Source organism: Dipodomys spectabilis, unplaced genomic scaffold (genome assembly GCF_019054845.1).
Source record: "Dipodomys spectabilis isolate Male_0828 unplaced genomic scaffold, ASM1905484v1 ptg000505l, whole genome shotgun sequence".
Taxonomy (NCBI): domain Eukaryota; kingdom Metazoa; phylum Chordata; class Mammalia; order Rodentia; family Heteromyidae; genus Dipodomys; species Dipodomys spectabilis.
Window position 1 is genome coordinate 2,508,999 of NW_024871182.1, and position 21,824 is coordinate 2,530,822.

The following is a 21,824-nucleotide window of genomic DNA, read 5'->3' on the forward strand; positions in this document are numbered from 1 at the left end:
TAAAAAGTAAAAATTTAAAAAAGATACAAAAAAAGACTTCTTTGATTTTGTTTTTGGGGGATTGATGGGAAGATCCTGTATCTCCCTTGTGTCTGTAACCAGTCTCTTGACGTCTCTGCTCATCTTGTGGTGTTTGGTTTTCCTGTGGCTTGATTGGTTTTTGAAGTCAGTTGGTTTGAGCAGGCAGAAAATTTCTCTGCAGTGCCAAGGATTTTATGAACCACCTCCCAGGCTAGTTCAGTGGGAGGTAGATCTGCTTTGAGTATAACAAAAGAGGGAGATGGCTGTTTCCTCTAGTTTAGAGTTGCTGTGATAAGGCTGGGTTCTGGGTAAAGTTGAGGCCTTTCAGCAAACAGTAGCTTTTCCCTGAGAGGCTAGCTTTCGAGACATTCACAGAGCCCAGCCTGTAGCCATTCTCAGGGTTTATGTTTACTGATTTTCAATTGATTGTCAGGGTTGCTGTAGGCAGGGGCAGCCTCTGGCTCTGTTTACCCAGTGAAGAAAGCCACTCCTTCGGGGGTGTAGCTTTCTCTGCCTGGTTGTGGTGACTTTCCCATGGGTGAAGTTGAGAATGGCAGGACAGGGTAGGTATTTGTGACTCGCTAAATGACTCTTTTGTTTTCATCAAAGGACTGAGTTAGAGCTAGCTGCTTAGCCAGGCCTTTGTCTGTATCAAAGATGGATATCTCCAGTATTGGGGGGAGGGGTGGCCTTCCCTCCTCTGTTCCCTTTCAGAAGGAATGAGGATGTCAGTTTGGTACTCACGCTGGAGTGTTGGTTCCTAGGTAGCCTCTGGTCTGCTTTCTGCAGGATGAAGATACCTGCTACTTGTCAGTTCTTGCTGGTGTTGAGTAAAATCTGCTCGTATTTGTCCCAGACTCTCTGGGTTGTAGGCATGGTTGCTATGGACGCCACCACAGCTGCCACAGTTGCCCCAGCCGCCCCAGCCATGGCTGCTGGAAAATGCTCAGATCTGTCTCCTTACCTGGATTTTCCCTCTCTGGCCAAACTCTCTGTACTGTGATGGCACACTTGGTGTGCCTAGGACTGTTCACTGGAACCTTGGAACTGCTTTCTACGCGAGAACTTGTTGAGCCACCAGGTTCTTCTCCACCATCTTCTCGAAATTCCTGAAGGTGTTTGAATATTACTGGAGTTGTTTTGGAATAAATAATGTTCACCTTGACTATCTTGAGAAAAAATTGGTTTCTCAGCACTATAGGTAAGAACTTGAGTGAAGGAAACAAAAGGAAAAATGAAGAACAACTCAACACATACATTCAAAAGAAAAAAAACAACCCAAGAAAACAAGTTAACTCAGCACTCAAAAACCTGCAGGAAATGCAAAGATTTTTTTAAATAGCTATGATAAGCTTATCAAAATCCTGACTACATGGGAGTCTACTGTTGTGAGGATAGTGGTTAAAGCTCAGACTGGACAGAAAGATCTGTACACAATGCCAGGCACCCGTTATTCTAAATTCCAGGACGAATAACATGAAGTAGACAGAGCCCACGATCATACACAAGTAGGAAGCGAGATTCTATCTGAAAGTTAATCAGGATAATTTAGGACTGGGGGCATGCCAAAGTGTTAAGAAGATCCATTTAGGAGACACAAGACACTCAATTCCAATTCTAATATTATGGGTATTAAAGAAAAAAACTATGACTTTAAATAATGGGAATAATTGTAAGATTTGAATACTTGAGTGGAGAAAAATGCATGAGAGAGATAGAGTTTAACAATGTTGCAATGCTTTGTACTTAAGTGATAATATTATGTGGTACTCCAGACATAACAGAGTTACCTTGCAAATGAGCATGGATGTGCATTTGGGTGAAGGAAATACCCTACTTACACAGGTGTAAATTAAATACTTTTTTGGGGGAGATTTTAGTTCTTGATCTAAGAGCCTGGGTGATATCTCTGAGTTTTTTCTCTCAAGGCTATCACTCTACTACTTTGAGCCACAGTTCCAATTCTGATTTTCTGTTGGTTGTTTGGAGATAAGAGGCTCATGGACTTTCCTGCCCAGGATGGCTTCAAACCATGATGGTCAGATCTCAACCTCCTGAGTAACCAGGATTCCAGGCCTGAGCCATCCATTTTTTTAATAATTTAGTAAATTGTACAGTTACAGATGTTATAATTTATCATTATAACCTTTATAATATATGTGTGTATATTTATATCAACGCATACATATAGAAATATTTTAACATATTTTTATATCTACAGTAGATTTATGAAATCATCCTTCATTATAAAATAACATGGAAACAAGTTTAATGAGGAGCAAAGCAAAGGGAATTGTCATGTTTCTTGTTGTTGAATGAAATATGAATTGTGAGAATCAGTTTGAGAAAACCATTTAACAAAATGGATAATGACTATTAATTCCTATCCCTTTATTTGCCCATATTTTGCATCCTCACACATGAGTGTCAAAGTCAAACCACACTTTTTTGCCTTTGTATTTAAATTATATGTTATAATTTAGCGGATATGTGAAGTAATCAAATAAAGATTAAAATAATATTGAGACTATGAGTTAGAGCTGAAAATTATTTTAAATATGATAATAGCTAATTAAATTCCATATCTCTTACTTTTACTCTATTGTCATATCCCTTATTCCCGCATTAGGAAAGTACATAGAAGATTCTCACTAAATTATGTGTAAAATTATGAAAAAATGTGTTAAAAGAATATGGGCACATTGGGGCTAGTAAAGTTGCTCAGTGGTAGAGCTTTTGCCTTGCATGCATGAGGCCCTGGGTTTGATTCCTCAGCACCACATAAGCAAAAAGAAGAAAGCTGGAAGTGGTGCTGTGGCTCCAGTGGTAGATCACTAGCCTTGAGCAGAAAAGCTGAGGGACAGCACCAGAGGGGCCCAGAGTTCAGGCCCCTCGACCGGACAGAAAACAACAACAACAACAACAACAACGAATATGGGCACAGTGTGGTTTTAGCTGATTGAGACCTGTAGGGGGTAGTGTGTTTTTGAGGACTTGATAAACGTTGTGATGGAGATGAAGAAAGGGATATGCTTATTCTGGAAAATTGGCTAGAGGATTGCTCCCATAAAAATAGTTATGAAATCTTCCAAAAGGTTACAGTAAAATCGCTCTCACAATCATGTTCACTACTGCACTATTCACCGTAGAGAACTTATGGAAACAGCCCAGACGACCTTTAGCGGAGGGATGGTTGGACAAAGTGTTGCACAAATATACAATTAGGTTGCACTCATCCATTATAAAGACTGTTACAGCATTTGCAAAGAAATGGATAGATCTAAAATTATGTTAAGTAAACGAAGTCAGAGCCAGACACACCAAGGATGTGTATTTGGAAGCCAGAATTTTATGCAAGTTAAACAACAGTATTAATCAAAGCATGCTGTTTGCAGAGGAGTATTTATTTATTTATTTATTTTTGGGTTCGGTTATGGGGCCTGAACTCTGGGCCTGGGTGCTGTCCCTCAGCTCTTCAGCTCAAGGCTAGCGCTCTACCACTTGAGCCACAGCGCCACTTCTGGCTTTTTTCTTTTTGCTTATGTGGTGCTGAGGAAACGAACCCAGGGCCTCAGGCATGCAAGGCAAGCGCTCTACCACTGAACCACCGTCCCAGCACTGCAGAGGAGTATTTAAAAGGTGTAATTTCTTACAAAATTGAACATTTAATCCAACAGAATGAATACCAGGAGACTATCACTTGGAAAAGGTGAGTGGAAGTCAAAGGGAAGGATTAAATAGACTTCTGGAAGTAGAGAGTGAAGCCATAATATTCAATGCAGATAGTATGAAACTAGAAAAAATGAAATTGGGATGAGGTTTGGAAGGATGTGAGAAAGTTATGTAAAGATCCATTGTAATTATAAACCGATTCATTGAATGGAAAACCCTTTGTACAACTGTTTTATAAAAATATAATTAAAAACGATGGGGCTGGGAGGGTGGCTCAGTGGTAGTAAAGATCCCTGTGCATGTACAAAATACCTTCAAATGCATCCACAATCTGGACATGACACATGCTTTTTGTTTATTCGTTTTTGAAAGGAATATAAACAAGCATATCCACAATACTTATTTTCAGACAATAAGATGAGATATTCAAACGTAGTATGGGTTTGATTATCTCTTAGTGAGAATAGATATGATCTTGCAAAGAAAGTTATTTTCAACAGAAATCCAGAAAGAGTTTATCCAACTTGTGTTTCACAGGAATAACCAGAGAGTAATACCTGTTTGGTCAAGTCGGTCCAAAACACTCCATGAGTGTATCTTAAAAGTGTAACCAATTTAAGAAGTCACATACGTATTTTGTACTGATAATCAACTTACAGCAAAATAACTTACTACCTAATTATGTCTGTATCTTCTTTTTTTTTTTTTTTTTTTTTTTTTTTTTTTTTTTTTTTCAGTTTGCCATTATTTTTTTTTTTTAATTTAATTTAATTTTATTTGTGAACATACTGTACAGAGGAGTTACAGTTACATGGGCAGGATAATGTGTACATTTCTTACCAAGCATTGCAGCCTCCTCCTTTGTTTATCCTTCACATCCCTTCCCAGCCTCCCCCCTCCCCCCCTAATCCCAATCCTTCTCCTTCCTCCCTCCCCCCAGCCCCCCCCCCCCCCACCAACATTGTAAAGTTCGTTTTGGACATGACAACTTGTACTTCTCATTGTTGCAACAGGTCCACCTGTATCCTTAAACAACTGGTTTTTCCCCATCTCCTCCACAAGTTATACTGACATCAAATATAGTGAAAGCAAGGGTTATACTGTGGGGGAGGGACATACAAAGCAACAAAGAGATAATCTTATAAATGTGTTAGAAACACATGCATGAAAGAAAAAAACATTAAAATACACATCTAAGGGTTCATTTTCCTGACATCACATTATCTGACCTTTTCCGCTTGACTCATACATATACTAGATATTACAAATAAGGGAAACCATGGGACCTACGTTTCTTTGGGCCTGGCTTACTTCACTTAATATAATTTTTTCCAAGTTTTTCCATTTCCTAACAAATGGGGCAATGTCATTCTTTCTGATGGAGGCATAGAATTCCATTGTGTATATATACCACATTTTCTTGATCCATTCATCTACTGAGGGGCATCTGGGTTGGTTCCATATCTTAGCTATGGTAAATAATGCTGCAATAAACATAGTTGTGCTGGTAGCTTTAGTGTGGTCTTGTTTGTAAACATTAGGGTAAATGCCCAAAAGTGGGATTGCTGGGTCATAGGGGAGCTCTATGTGGAGTCTTTTGAGGAACCTCCATACTGCTTTCCAAAGTGGTTGAACAAGTTTACATTCCCACCAACAATGAATTAAGGTTCCTTTCTGTCCACATCCCCTCCAGCATCTGTTGTTGTTAGAGTTCTTGATTTTTGCCGTTCTCACTGGAGTGAGGTGATATCTCAATGTTGTTTTGATTTGCATTTCTTTTATGGCTAGGGATGTTGAACATTTCTTCATGTGTCTATTGGCCATCCTTCTTTCTTCTTCAGAGAAGTTTCTCTTTAAGTCTTTCGCCCACTTATTTATTGGGCAGTTGTTTCTTTGAGGATTTGTTGTTGGGGGGTTTAATTTTTTGAGTTCCAAGTATATTTTAGATATAAGACCCTTGTCCGTTGTATGGCTACTAAAGATCTTCTCCCAATCCGTGGGCTTTCTATTGATCTTGCTAGCTATGTCATTTGCCCTGCAGAAGCTCTGCAACTTTATGCAATCCCATTTGTCCAACCTTTCTTTGATTTGTTGTGTTTCCAGGTCTCTATTCAGAAAATTTCGGCCTGAGCCAAGGAGACCTAGGGTTTCTCCTATTCCATCCTGTAATGTTTTCAGAGTGTCTGCTTTGAGTTCAAGGTCTTTGATCCATTTGGAGTTGATTCTGGTGCAGGGTGATATATAAGGATCTAGCTTAAGTTTTCTACATGTAGTTAACCAATTTTGCCAGCACCATTTACTGAAGAGGTTGTCTTTCTTCCATTCTATTGTTTTAGCTCCCTTATCGAAGATTAGATGGCTATAGGTCTGTGGGTTCATTTCTGGGTTTTCAATTCTATTCCATTGGTCCTGAGGTCTGTTCTTATGCCAATACCAAGCTGTTTTGATTACTATGGCTTTATAGTAGAGTTTGAAGTTTGGTATTGATATTCCTCCAGCAGTGTTCTTTCCATTCAGGAGCGTTTTTGCTATTCGGGGTCTTTTATTGTTCCATATGAATTTTTGGATTGCCTCTTCTATTTCCTTGAAGAATGAGGGTGGAATTTTGATAGGTATTGCGTTGAATTTGTAGATAGCCTTGGGAAGTATTGCCATTTTCACGATGTTAATCTTTCCAATCCAGGAGCATGGGAGGTTTTGCCATTTTTTAAGTTCTGTGTTGATTTCCTTTTTCAAGATTTTAAAGTTTTCATCATAGAGGTCCTTCACTTCTTTAGTTAAGTTAATTCCTAGGTATTTTATTTTTTGTGGGGCTATTACAAATGGAGTTGCTTTCCTAATTTCAGCCACACTTTTCTCATTGTTGGCATACAGAAAAGCCATTGATTTTTGGGGGTTAATTTTATAACCTGCTACTTTGCCGAAGTTTTGAATCAGCTTGAGTAATTTGGGAGTGGAGTCTATGGGATTCTTTAAATACAAGATCATGTCATCTGCAGAGAGGGAGAGTTTTATTTCTTCTTTCCCTATTTGGATCCCCTTTATGTCTGCATCTTGTCTTATTGCTGTAGCTAGGCATTCTAATACTAGATTGAAGAGAAGTGGAGAGAGTGGGCATCCTTGTCTTGTTCCTGAGTTAAGAGGAAATGGCTTTAGTTTTTCACCATTGAGTATAATGCTGGCTGTAGGTTTGTCATATACAGCCTTTATCGTATTGAGGAATGTTCCATGGATTCCTAATTTTTCCAAAACCTTCATCATAAAGGGGTGTTGGATCTTGTCGAATGCTTTTTCTGCATCTATTGAGATAACCATGTGGTTCTTATTCTTCCTCCTGTTGATGTGATGAATAATATTAATTGATTTGCGTATATTGAACCAGCTTTGCATCCCTGAAATGAATCCTGTTTGATCGTGGTGTATGATTTTTTGGATGAATTGTTGAAGTCGATTGGCCAAAATTTTGTTGAGAAGTTTTGCATCAATGTTCATCAAAGAAATGGGTCTATAGTTCTCTTTCTTTGATGAGTCCCTGCCTGGTTTTGGGATGAGGGTTATGATGGCTTCATAGAATGTGTTCGGTAGTGAGCTTTCTCTTTCAATTTCATTGAAGAGTTGGAGGAGTATTGGTGTGAGCTCTGCTTTGAAGGCCTTGTAAAATTCCGCTGTAAAACCATCTGGTCCTGGACTTTTCTTAGCTGGGAGGTCTCTTATTGCTGTTTCTATTTCAATGCTTGATATGGGCCTGTTAAGCTGGTTTAACTCATCTTGGTTTAGTTTTGGCATGTCAATATTTGCTAGGAAAAGGTCCATTTCTGTCAAGTTCTCAAACTTATTAGCATAAAGTTTTGAGAAGTATTCCCTTATAATGTTCTGAATCTTGGTTGTTTACGTGGTGATGTTTCCATTTTCATCTCTGAGTTTATTAATTTGGGTGTGTTCTCTTCTTTTTCTGATAAGATTTGCTAAGGGTCTGTCAATTTTGTTAAGTTTTTCGAAGAACCAACTCTTTGTTTTGTTGATTCTTTCTATAGTTTTTTTGGATTCTAATTCATTTAATTCTGATTTAATTTTGATTATTTCTTTCCGTCTACTGGATTGGGGTTTATCTTGCTGCTCTTTTTCAAGGAGGTTTAGATGTGTCATTAAATTGCTAGTTTCAGATTTCTCCAATTTGTTGATATGGGAGCTCAGAGCTATAAACTTGCCTCTGAGTACTGCCTTTGCTGTGTCCCAGAGGAGCTGGTAATTTGTGTGTTCATTTTTGTTGAATAGCATGAACATTTGAATTTCCTTTCTAATCTCTTCCATGACCCACTCTTGATTCAGCAGTGTGTTGTTCAGCCTCCATGTGATACTGGACTTTCTTTGGTGGCTTTTGGTGTTGAGTTCTAATTTTATTCCCTTGTGGTCAGAGAGAATGCAAGGTATAACTTCAATGTTTCTGAATTTAGACAAGTTTGCTTTGTGGCCTAAAATGTGGTCTATTTTAGAAAACGTTCCATGTGCTGCTGAGAAAAACGTGTATTCTGATGCTGCTGGGTGAAATGTTCGGTAGATGTCTGTTAAGTCTAGTTGATCTATGCAGCTGTTTAGATCTGCGGTTTCTCTGTTGAGTTTTTGCCGAGTTGATCTATCTAGTGGGGAGATGGTGTGTTAAAATCCCCAACAATTAATGTCTTTGGATCTATATGGGATTTGAGGGAAAGTAGTGTTTCTTTGATAAATTTGGGTGCTCCATTGTTTGGCGAATAGATATTTAGAATTGTAATATCCTCCTGAAGGAGAGATCCTTTAATTAGTATGTAGCGACCTTCTTTATCTCTTCTCACGAATTTTAATTTGAAGTCTATTTTATCTGATATTAAGATTGCAACTCCCGCCTGTTTATGGGGGCCGTTTGCTTGGTAGATTTTGTTCCAGCCTTTAACATTGAAAATGTGTTTGTTTTTACGGGCAAGATGTGACTCCTGCAGGCAGCAGATAGAAGGGTCTTGTTTTTTAATCCAACTAGACAGTCTATGTCGCTTAATTGGAGAGTTCAGTCCGTTAACATTAAGAGATAGGACTGAGAGGTGTTTGGGAGTTCCTGCCATGTTATCCACCTTCTTGGGGGCTGCGAAAACTAGGTTCTTCCTATGGTTCTTGGATTCTCAGTTTGGGTGCAGTTTCTTGGCCTTTGTTGCGGTCTTGTTGGTTTTCTATGTGTAGGACATCTTTAAGAATCTTTTGTAGGGCTGGTTTGGTGGAGATGTATTGTTTCAATTTTTCTTTGCTATGGAAGGTTTTTATTTGGCCTTCAGTTATGAAGGAGAGTTTAGCTGGGTACAGTATTCTTGGTTGATAGTTGTTTGTTTTTAGGGCATGGCATACATCATTCCAGGCTCTTCTTGCTTTGATTGTCTCTGCTGAGAAATCTGAGGTGATTCTAATTGGTTTCCCTTTATAGGTGATTAACCTTTTCTCCTTGACAGCTTTAAGGATCTTTTCCTTGGTCTGAGTTGATCCTGTGTAGATTATAATGTGACGGTGGGATGTCCTATTCTGGTCTGGTCTATTTGGGGTTCTAAAAGCTTCTTGTATCTGAATAGGCCTATCTTTTTGTATGTTTGGGAAGTTCTCTGCTAGGATCCTGTTAAACAAATTTCCTAGACCATTAACTTCTGTTTCTAGGTGCTCCTCTACACCCATTATCCTTAGATTAGGCCTTCTGATGGTGTCTTCTAGGTGTTGAATAGATCTATCATACTTCTTGGACTTGTCTTGGATGGTTGTATGTTCTTTCTCTATAATATCTAGGCTGTCTTCAATCCCTGAGATTCGATCTTCTGCATGGTCTAACCTGCTGTCAAGACTCTCTACTTTGTTTTTTATCTCTTTTCCTTCTAATTGGTCAGCTTTGATGGCTTCAAGTTCTTTGTTGAAGCTCTGTTTTAGGTCTTGTATGAATTTCTTTACTTCCTTAATTTGGTGTTCAGTGTTTGTTCTCAAATCACTTAGTTGATTGGTTATGATTTCTTTGGACTCCCATTCCTTCTGTTGGGTTCCATTCAGCATTCCCTTTGTGGTCTCCCTGACTTCCTTCAGCTCTTTGTTAATGGATTCCATGAATGCCTTTACTGATCTTTGTGTGTTCTCTACCTGGTCTCTCAATTCCTGAATTACTCTTTGATTAGCTTCCTCCCGTTTGTGGGATTCCTGCAGTTCTCTTTCCTCCCGTTCCTGGGATTCCTGCAGTTCTCTTTGAGTGTTCTCAGCCTGCTCACGCCATTCCTCCCTTTCTCTTTGAGTATTCTCAAGTTGTTCACGCAAATCCTGTATCATTTTTTGAGTAGCTTCCTCACGCTTATGATATTCCTGCATAAACTTTTGGGATGCCTCCTCTCTCTCCCTATCACGCTCATACAGAGTCCTTTGTAAGTTGTCAAACTTCTCATTTATCATATTTGCCACCAGTGTTTGTAGAGCTATTTGGGAACTCTCCTCTGGATTGTTCATTATCTGATCTGACCCCTGATTATCAAGATTGGGAATTGAGATACCTGGATTTGCCATTTTTCTTGTGTTTTTTCGGCTTACTCTGCCCATTTGAGATGAAAATAGCACCAGTTTTGTGCTAGAACACTATCTTAAGGCAACCATCAACCAACGTTTGCATTTATACAGTCAATAGTCTACAGATACAATCTAGTTCAACAGATACATCTATTCAACATCAAACAACTATATGTTAATGGGCTTCGAACCGCAGAGAAGAATTTGGGAAACCAGAAATTTTTAGGGTTAGGGAGAGATGTGGGTAAAAATTAGGAATAGATTGGTGTGGGGAGGCACAGGGAGAGTTAACTATGTCCTAATCTCACTGCAGGAAATAGGTTGGGTAGGATGCAAGTAGAGAGGGAGAGAAAAAGAAGAAAGGTAAAGGGAAATGAAAAGAGACCAGAAAAAAAATTAGAAACGTAAAAATTAATATAGTTATGGAGATTGAAAGACCATCTATTTAGAGAGGAATGTGAATATAATGAGAAAACAGGAGGGAGATAGAGGAGATGTGAAAAACTTAAAAAATGCTTAAAATATTATATAGGTATAAAGAGGTAGTACTGCTATTAAGGAATTTAAGTCTCAGAGGTTTTGGATTGAGTAATAAATTTGTGGATTAAGTGTGTACACAATGGGGGATAGGGTCTACTAGTTAACTATGGGTTTATCAGGATGTGCAGGACAAGAGTTAAGGCACATACAGAAGAACAAAAGAAAGGAAAAGGTGAAAAGGATAAGAAAGGGAGAAAAAAAAAGATCAGAAGTTCAGTAGAGCTAGACAAAAAACAAAAAGATAATTAAGAAAGAAATAAAAAGAGAGAAGACAAGAAAAGAAAGGAAAACGTACATTCGCGTATTCCTAAAATAAAAATTATAAGAGGAAAAAAAAGTTACTGGAAAACAATTATTTTTTCAAAAAAGGCAAAAATTAAAGATTAATAAAAGTTTTAGAAAAGGAAAAAAAAATTTATATATATAAGGTACCAAAAAAAAAAAAGAAAAAAGAGAAAAGAAAAGAAGAAAAAAAAAGTTCTTTGATTTTTTTTTTTGATTTTTTTTTTTTTGGGAGGGGTGGGAAGAATCCTGTATCTCCCTTTTGTCTGTTACCAGCCTCTTGTTGGAGTCTCTGGTCAGCTTGAGGTCCTGTGGCTTGATTGGTTTCTTAAGTCAGTTTGTTCGAACAGGCAGAAAAATGCTCTGCTTTACCCAAGATTTTGAGATCCCCCTCCCAGGTTAGTTTAATGGGAGGGTGATCTGCTTTGAGAATCACAAAAGAGGGGTGATGAGGCTAGGTTCTGGTAGAGTCGAGGCCTTTCAACAAACAGTAGCTTTTCCCTGGGGCTATTTTGTGAAAAATTCACAGAGCCCACCCTGGAGCCATTCTCAGGGTTTCTGTTTTTCAATTGATTGTGGAGGCTGCTAGAGGGAGGGGCAGCCTCTGGCTCTGGTTACCCAGTGAGGAAAGCCACTCCAATGGCTGGTGCTTGAGCTGGGTGACTTTTCCCTGGATGGAGCTGAGTCTGGCAGGTCACTTCGCCGTTAAGTTCTTGTGACCTGTTAAATGACTCGTTTTATTCCAAGGCCTGAGTTGGAGCTAGCAGCTCCTCTGAGCTTTGTCGGTATCCAAGATGGAGATCACCGGTGCTGGGGGGGGAGGGGTGGCCTTCCCTCCTCTGCTCCCTGAGAAGGAGTGAGGAAGTGGGGCTACTCACGCCGAGTCTTGGATCCTGGGTCGTCTCTGGTCTGCAAAGTGCAGGATGAAGTTGTCCGCTCCTTGTCGGTTCTTGCTGGTGTTGAGTAGAATCCTCTCGCCCCCTGCGTCTGGCTCCTTCGTCCCGGACTCTCTGTGTGAGCGCTCAGGTATGGCCGCGGCTGCGGTAGCCGCTGCGACCCTGCCGCCGCCGCCGCGGCTGCTGGCAGGCGGTCAGATGTGTCTCCTTGTCTTGGCTTCCCCTCTCTTGTCTAACTCTCTGTCCTGTGATGGCACACTTGGTGTGATTCTCTGGCTTAGGACTGTTCACTGGAACTCTAAAACTGCTTTCTATGCGAGAGCTTGTTCAGATTCCAGCTTCTCCTCCGCCATCTTCCCGGAACTCTCTGTCTGTATCTTCTTACCCAACATACAATAAGAGCTGAAAGCGTTCTCTTTATCTAACTTAATGTTATAAATGCTTTGATTATGATGATGTTATTATTAGACAAATAATATATACAGAAGGGTGGTTCCACTGAAAAGACATGAGAGAACACTGATATATAAAAACATTGCAACACAGTTAGCTCTTTTCAGCTTCACCCTGTCCACATTGGCAAGCAACATTGCAACACCACATGCACACATATACACATACACACATGTTCGCACATGTACACACACATATACATGCATGCTAAATTCCGGATTTATTGTACAAAAAATTTCAAATAAAATTTTAGTGATTAGGACAAATGATAATATGCCTTATTACAAAATAATACATAAACCATCACCACGCATGTTACATTTTACCTGCTTCTCCACAAGTGACCACTTAATTTATTTTTAATTAATTAATTACCTTATTAATTAATTTATTTGTTTGGTGTTAATACTAGGGCTTGAACCCAGGACCTGGCTTTGTCCCAGAATTTATTTTTTGTTTCAGTTTTCTCAAGGCTAGCATTTTACTGCTTGAACCACAGCTCCATTTTTAGCTTTTGCTGGTTACTTTCAAATCAGATTCTAATGGACTTTTTTTTCTTGCTCTGCTTTCAAACCACAATCCTCAGATTTCATCTTTCTGATTAACTACTATTAAAGACATAAGCCATCAGTGTGGCTCCTATTTTTTCCTCAATAGTTATCTAATGCACATACTTAGATAGTAATTTAAAAATGAGAGTATAGAAGCAAGATGTACAGTGATGATATTGTCATGTCAGAAATTCAAGTTAGTAATGTAAATTTATTCTTCAGACTATACCCAAACAATACCATGATATAGTGTAAGAGAACTCACTATTGAACATATGAGCTTTAAGAGCTTTCTGATAGATCCATTATTTATTGGTACCCAACATTAGAAAAATGTATGAGGCATTGGTAAAATAGAAGTCCTTTGCATGACTACATACATTCCTTGTTTTTTTATAAAGACACTTGCTTTCATCTAAAAAGGAGGCCTATCTATTGTCTTCATGTGATTTTAATGATTGAACGTGCTTAGTGAGAAGGTCAAAATGTATTAGTAGTCCTTAACTATCAATTCTCATTTATCTTCTTGTAGAATATAATGATTAAATCAATAGTTCAGAATCATGCTTCCATTGCAAGTGGATCACCAGTAAGAAATCCTCAATACCAATTCCCACAATGTTTTGTCACAGATACAATCTCCCTGCCTTCTCGGCTGCTTGACTACCTTCCTATTCCTTCATTGTACAGGAAAAGTGTGATTCAACTGATTTCAGTCAGATCTGTTACTAGAATTATCAAGGATTTAGTTTATTGTCTGTAATTTGGTCAAAGTTATGTCTCTTTATGTAGGCTACTAAAAATGTATTTACTAATTTCAAGTAAATACATAAATTCTATTTCCATCTTTTTTAAAAAATAAAATTTTCTTTGCTCTATAAATTGATAAGAGGCATGGATTTTGTGGCTAGATAGGTCATTGCACATCTGTCTCTCTCTTTTTCCCTTTCTTGGTTCTCATAAATAATATGATTGCTCCATAATTATCCTAATTTACTTTGCTTTTATCTTTTTGGTTGCATCATTTCACTTTTTGCTCTGCCATTTAACAAATCATTTATATAGAAGGCATTATTTCCTATTTTCTCATTCCTAGAATAAGCTGCACATGAAGACATCACTGGTCCTCATTTTCAGTGTGTACATTTGAATACGGAGGAACATCTTTCCTCTGTTCTCTAACAATTCCTTACTCTCCGGTTAGAATAATTTCGAATAGTAAAATTGGAAAAAGAGAAAATAAATCATGGTGAATAAACAGATGCAGAAAATTCACCGGATATTTCTGACCAGTTCAACCAATGTGAACTAATAGGGAAATACATGGATACCTCATTCCCACTGGCTCTCAAAGTCTCTGGTTAGGCAATTCTTAGGAATATGAGGAACAAGATGAAAAAGTAAGGAATGGTATCAATTAAAGAAAAAAAATGGAGAAAGATCCAAGCAAATTTCTTCATTGGGCTGCCAAAAATATTCGGCTTACTACAGTGCGGAGACTTCTTTCCAAATGGCCACTCATGTGAATAGTAGGGATGACGATGAGTATACCCCTCTTCATTGAGAAGCCTACAGTAGACACTTAGACATTGTCAGTGAGTTGGTGTCTCAAGCGGCACATACAATAATTGTAGATGACTGGACACCCCTGCACAGTGCATATATGTGGAATAATACCAGAGTGGCTTCTTTCTTACATCATCGTGATACAGATACCAATGCCCAAACTAAAGGCCTTTTGACCCCCTTGTATCTTGCTGCTGAGAATTGAGATAGCAAAGATATGCTGGATCTCCTTCTGTTGAACCATTATATAAAACCAGGCCTGAAGAAAAACATAGAAGAAACTGCATTTGATATTGCCAAAAGGATAAGTATGTGTCATTCCCTCTATGAAGTTGTGGAGGGCTGTACAAATTGTTCAACTAAGACCTAATAGTCAGGTTAAGTTTCTTAAATTTCAAAAATGCAAGTCCATCTTTTGTGTCCCTACAAAATATTTTCACAAAACAAATAAGAGCAATATCTTTTTTTTTTTTTTTTTTGGTCTGTCATGGGGCTTGAACTCTGGGCCTGGGAGCTATCTCTCTGCTCTTCAGCTCAAGGTGAGCACTCTACCACTTGAGCCACAGCTCCACTTCCAGTTTTCTAGTGGTTTGTTGGAGATAAGAGTACCACAGACTTCCCTTTCCAGGCTGGCTTTGAACAATGATTCTCAGATCTCAGCCTCCTGTGTAGCTACAATTATAGGCATGAGCCACCAGTGCCCGGCAACACCAATATTTTACTGTAAAAATTCATGGATTCCGCGGAATTTTTCCAAATGAATTGCCTGCATTGGATGTCAAAATGTATTCAATAGTTTTTGTATACTTGTATAATGATTTCTTTAGAGTTTGTGATTTTTTAATCAGAAATAATTTTAAGTTACCTGTTGAAATGAGTAGTACAGAAAGTAAAATATTTCTGGTGCTTGTCTGAAAAAGTATATTTTAAAATATTCTATATTCTATGTTTGCATAATGTTCATAATTTATTTTATTTTCTCCTAGATATACTTTGAATTCTACATTACTTTATAATATATAGGTTAATTAATGTGTCCTTTCCGATTGCATTCCATATAGAAACAGTTTGATTCCTTATTTTTTCTAGGTCTTTTTTTCCTTTGGAATAAAGTGACAATGTTGTCTAATTTGAAGTTTTGTAAATTTTATGCTATGTAAACGCCTTTCTGAGCTGAAGATTTAATACACTGATGTCAAACTAAATTTAATTATATGAATTACGTGTATTGTTACACTTGTAATTTTGTAATCAACCTTTTAATAACTGTTTTTCATTTCATGCATCTGAAGAATGAAAAATATGGAATACTTCTCAAATTTTCATATTATCCTTTTGCAAGTGCCATGTTAATCTCTGTATTGTAATTTGAGTATACGTGCTGCTGATGGATGTAGTATCCTCTAAATTTAAGTTGTTAATGATGCAATCTTTATACAGGCTTATATCTATGGGTGCCTACTTGTAACAAGGAAACCTTCTTGTTCCTAACAATGCTATTGATCTTATTTCCCTAAAATTCTGTGAATATTGGAAAAATTATATTGATCAGTTGATTGCTCACATTTGCAAATTTTTTTTGCCAATGACTATCAAGTCTTTTTATTTGGAATTTGATTGTACTCTCAATTATTTATAGATAGGTCTAAAGTTGATGGCTTTTTCAAGTACTTATTTATCTAACTGAATTAGCTTTGTGGACCTAATGAATTCAAAGTAAGCATTGCTTAAGAGCTACTTCTAAACTTTTTCAGCTGACATTTTCCCAAATGAGGTGTTACTGGCACAAATGTCTACCTGAGCCTTTACCCTTCTTCCATGTGGGAACAGACCAACCAGAATATCTTACCCTGAAAACGTAAATTGTCTTACTTGAACAAAACTAATCTTGGTTACTAGGGATGCTAGAGAGATGAACAGTTCAAACAGAACTGTTCAGACTAGAAGGTATTTTATCAAAATATAATTTTTATTATACCTTCCATTTCAACAGTAACTAAAGCCAAGAAGGTGAAAAAATTGTTCATATGCATGATTACTTAATGTCCTGGATTGTCTACCATCCAACCAGGCAGGAACTTACACTACTGCCTTTTTATCACCAAATATTTTCATAGTTGCAGGAGAAGTCCATATGTTTCTCCTCATTATTAGGCATTAAATTGATAATGTTTTAATCACAGTGTTTCCTCTTGCCTACATGCTGTAAATCTACAAATGGTAAAGCTTTAGGTCTAACTCTATCAAACACTGAGTCAGAGATAATGGAATAATACTTGTAAACAGAGTTGCCTTTGATACAGTAACTACAACAGAACAATGCAAAACGTGTGTCTTTTAATTATATTAAATATAGTTAAATATTTTATATTTATATGTGCTGATTTTATATTTCACACAATGAAACTTACTAGAATTAGTTGATAATTTGACAAATAAATTGATATTTATTCCAATAAATAGGATTGGAATATAAATAATTAGGTTTAAAATATATATTAGAATATAAAAAAAGTATCAATGCAATGTCTTTAGTATAAACTTGTGATACATTCTAACTGTTCTTGGTCTTCTGAATTCACATGGTAAAAAATTGTTTTCCTCTAATCTATAATGAATTTTACTCTGCTGCTCTGTTTATTGTTTTAACTCGCTAGTCCCAAACTTTTTCTCCATATTTCTGAAGCATTCCTACTGATTATGCCCAAATTTTGCTAAGATGCCTAAAGCATATTATTCTTCTGCAGGACCCATGGGTCATAGGATGGTAGGTCCCAGTCACCTGCATCATCAGATAACAAGGGCAAGACTTCTTACCAAGGCCCATGCAACATGTCAACACAAAGTAATTGAAGACCCATCTCAATTTGTCATTTCCTATATTTCAGGGCCCCAATTCCTTGAGATGCAGGAATTAGCAGTAAGCAATTGTGAAATGCAAGGGAACTTAGCAATTGTTTATCCGAGAAAGCTATTATTTCTATGACCATTAATCCCAAGATTTATGCCATAAAGTCATCATAGCCTAACAGTTTCCAACTTGTAAGGGGCACTTTAAAATTACTTAATTCACATCATGAATACTTTATCTCTATTTTGACAAAATACTACACCTCTGCTAATGTGACGCCCTCCTTGTTCTGAAAAGAACACCACAATAAACTGAGCTGCATTATTTTTCCACCACTGGTATTCTTGGGATCACAACATGTGCAAATATTATTTATATTTATACTTTTTTAGCTATCATAGATATTCAGGATGCTAAGATAGGAAAATTATGGTTCAAAGCCCACCCAGACAGGAAGGTTTCTTAGAATCTTATCTCCAAAAAACTTCTCCACAAAAGCCAGACTCAAATGGCACTGAGGTTGAAGTGGTAGGGAACAAGCCTTGAACATAAACAGGCTCAGAGACTCTGTGGAGGCCAAGAGTTCAAGCTCTAGGACGAACCAATAAAACAAAAACTAAATTGAAAACAAACCCCAAACCTAGCATTTTTCTCCATGTATACAGAGGCACGTAAATAAGGAAATGGCTTCTTGTGTTACATATACGTAGAAGAAAGAAGATGTCACACAATTACTCAATTCATACCATATTAAACCAAACCCTTAAAAATTGTTTTTTCTAAATATATAAATTAATGTCATCCATTTGTTGGCAACTCTGTCTAGATTATTCACATTAACATGGTGTACAAGACCTGTGGGAATTATCTAGTAACTATGTTCTAATTATAACACTCTTGAAAGAATATCTAGGCAAATAGAATGCCAGAATCATTTGTGAATTTTTCAATTAATCCCTCTCCTTAAAAAGAATTTTGTAGTATCCTATGGAATATGAAATTACAAATAAAACCAAAAAATATATTTTAAACCTAAATTCTAATTTACAAGGTCTACAAAGTCCTACATTAGACGAACTTTGCTATTTCTCCAGACTTAAGCTTTTGTAATCCTTCAACATTTATTTGGAATCCAACAGAATGATGCTTATTTACTTTTGCAAATTTTTGGATGGGAATCATGAGCTATTTTGCATCTAGGAATGTTCTGTAATGATGAGAGCATTTAAAACACAAGTGAGGATATATATGAGTTGCATTCAATCTGAAACTTGACTTCTCAAAACATAATGACAAAATTAGCCCAAACTCTGAACTGTGTATTCTTTCTTGTTGTTTGGTTTGTTTTACTGAGAGAAAATTATTCTACCTGATCCAGGGAAGGTATCGTTATGTAATTCCACTATCTAATCTCCTGTCTGAGTGCTAGAATTCCAGGCTTGTATCACATTGTTCTGCCTTAGTTTGTTTATTTAATCTAGAACAGACTAGCAATTTTGAACTTCTCCTATGATCTTATCCACTAGACTGATTGCTCAGACTGTTTATGTGCTATTTTCAAAGATGTTTTTACATTTCACACAGGATATGAGCATTTTCAGATGCACCTGCAAGGTTCCCTGATTCATTCCACCAAGGATCCTATCCCATTAATAATGATTACTTGACTCTCTTACATCTCTGGTCCCTACCTATGTAATATTCTCAACTTTGGGGGAAAGTTCACTTGAGGGATTTCTAATATTAAAAATTATCACTTGATTCTAGTCGTACACAGGACCTATTTTCTATTGTTTTCTAACTTTTCTACATATTCTGAGAGTTGTTTCAATTGTGTATTTTTGTGTACACCTATAAGTGCCTCTGTGTGTATATGTATGTTTGTATGTATGTATGCAAAAACCTAAAGCTTTTATTCAGCAATCTTGCTCGTGACTGGTATTCTGGCTTTTGGTTGGTTAATTATATGTAGTGTCTCAAAACCTATACTGTCCAAGCTGGATGTAAATTGAACTTCCCAGACTCCTTTACATTCTTAGGTTTTATTTTTCCAGGAGTATCAACTTTCAAACTTCAAACACTTTTGTGAGTGTGAAGTCTAACCTGTAGCCCAGATTTTTGACTCAAGAATTCATATAAAGGTAGATGAACATATACATTACATATCCTGAGTGTTCACTGTTAGAAATGTGATCATAAACCAAGTTGTTGTGAGATCTGAGGATTGGGGTTTAAAGCCAGCATGGGTAGGAAAGTCCTGGAGACTCTTTTCTCCAATAATTACCAGAAAACTGGAAGTGGCACTGTGGCTCAAGTGGAAGAGCACTAGCCTTGTGCTGTGTTTCAGAGGGACAGCGCCCTGTCCCATATTTCAGGCGCCATGAACAATAACAACAACAACAAGAAGAAGAAGAACAACAACAACAAAAGAATATAAGAAAAGGAATGAAAAAGATGTGTGATCTTAGCCACCAGGTTCATTCCTATTATAATTCCTGTTCTCTCAAGATGGACTGTTTTTTTCCAGTTAAGTCTATTCTCCCATATCTGACTTGCATTGGAAACAGAATCATTCTTCCATTCTCCTTTTTGCACATTTACATGATTAGCAAGTGTGATTTAGAAAGGGAGTGGCCTCATGCTTCATGTTCCACTTAGGAGTAATGCTTTCTCTATTTCATTCCCATAAATCTACATACTGGACTTGGCTTTATTGTTTCAATGTTTTCTTATTTGTAGCATCTTCTATATTGTATTGAACACTTATACATAAACAAAGAACTTCTTTTTCTCCTATAATTGCTATTGTTTCTCTTACTGTTAACTCATGTACACTTGGGAAATTAATACACAGCACATAGGCTCACAATAAAAGATCTGAGAACCTTCTTCCCATTTAAAATTCACCTTAATTTACAGAAGCACATAAGAACAAAATGTTCTCATGGATAATGTATTTATACGCAATTTAAATTTCATTTCTCTTTACTAAGTTGTCTCTGAAACACGTGTTACCTCATGTCCAAAAGTGTCCTTGTGCTATTTCAATGAAGCCTGAAAACATTCATTTTTTTCTGGAGCAGCACCATAAATTGTTACTGGAAGTAACTGTTAATGGATGTGGAAACTGATCCCAGGAAAGGAATTGAACATAGGGAAATGACAAAGTTGAAGTTAACTATTGCTTTCTTTTTTGCTGTATAAGAAAAGAATCCTAGGCTGGAAGGAAACTCTGTCCCTGACTTTTTTGAGTGTGTCCTTTACTAATATAAACCTCCTCTGTAAACTTCTGTCTGAGACTATTACAAAAGGAAACAATATGCCATTTGAAGGTCAGCATAGAACAAAAGGAAGTAACTTTGTTTTAAAAGTGTTCTACAGCAAAGAAGCAAAGATATGGACATTTTAAGTGTCTTATGGATGGATGTTTCACTCCTGAGATGATTCTCTTGTTGCAGGAATCAGTTATCAATTCCTTTAGTCTGGTCCTGAGTTTTCCATAGCAATAAGGTTCCAAAATAGCAGGATCCAATGAGTATGATCAGCAAAAGCAGCCTCTTCTCAGACAACCATTATTTTAAGGAGAGTCCCAAAGAAATACCCAGGGTTTGTTTTGTTTGCTTGTTTGTTTAGTTTGTGCTGGTCCTGGGGCTTGAACTTAGAGACTTGCCCCTGTCCCTGAAGAGTTGTCTTTCTTTCCCACCTGGCCCAACGCTAGTACTCCACTACTTGAGCCAAAAGTCCACTTCTGTCTTTTTTGGTGTTTAATTACAGATAAGAGTTTGACAGACTCTCTTGCCTGGGTTGGCTTTGAACTAACACAGTAAGAAAACTAAGTGACATCGATTGTATGTACTTCTCTTTTGAACCAAAAAATATTAGATGAAGTTTATTATAAAGCTAAAATTGACAATTTTTAAAGAAAAGAATATGTTTAACAAAAAGCCATAACAAATAACTCAGCAAAAGTAGGTGCACCACTAAATCATTTGGGACGATTACTATTGACTTCATCATTCCTTTGGGGGAAACTTAAAGTCATATTTGCACTTTTTTGTTGGTTGTGGGGATTGAACATTGATCCTGGGCATGGTCTCTCAGCTCTTCAGCACAAATTGAGCACTCTACCACTTTAGCTACAGCACCACTTCCGGGTTTCTGGACTTAATTGAAGATAAGTATTTCATGGACTTTCCTGACCAGGCTGGCTTTGAAACACAATCCTCTGGTCTCAACCTCCTGAGTAGCTAGGATTACAGGCATGAGCCACCAGCACCCGGCTCATATTTGCATTTATATGCATTTTATGTCACTATGTAGACAAAGAATGAAAGAAATCTGAACCAAATGTTGTGACAGCTTTTCAGAATAATTGAGGTAGCAATAAATATGCCCCCTTTTCCCATTTTGTTACATTAATGACTCATGAGCTATTGG

At 37.3% G+C, this 21,824-nt stretch overlaps 1 non-coding gene across 1 annotated transcript; it reads right to left on the reverse strand.

Annotated features, from left to right (window-relative positions):
* Positions 1 to 15,832: 15,832 nt before the first annotated feature.
* Positions 15,833 to 15,936, reverse strand: LOC122099216. Its single transcript, XR_006145876.1, has one exon. It is a non-coding gene; the product is annotated as a U6 spliceosomal RNA (small nuclear RNA).
* Positions 15,937 to 21,824: the final 5,888 nt, after the last annotated feature.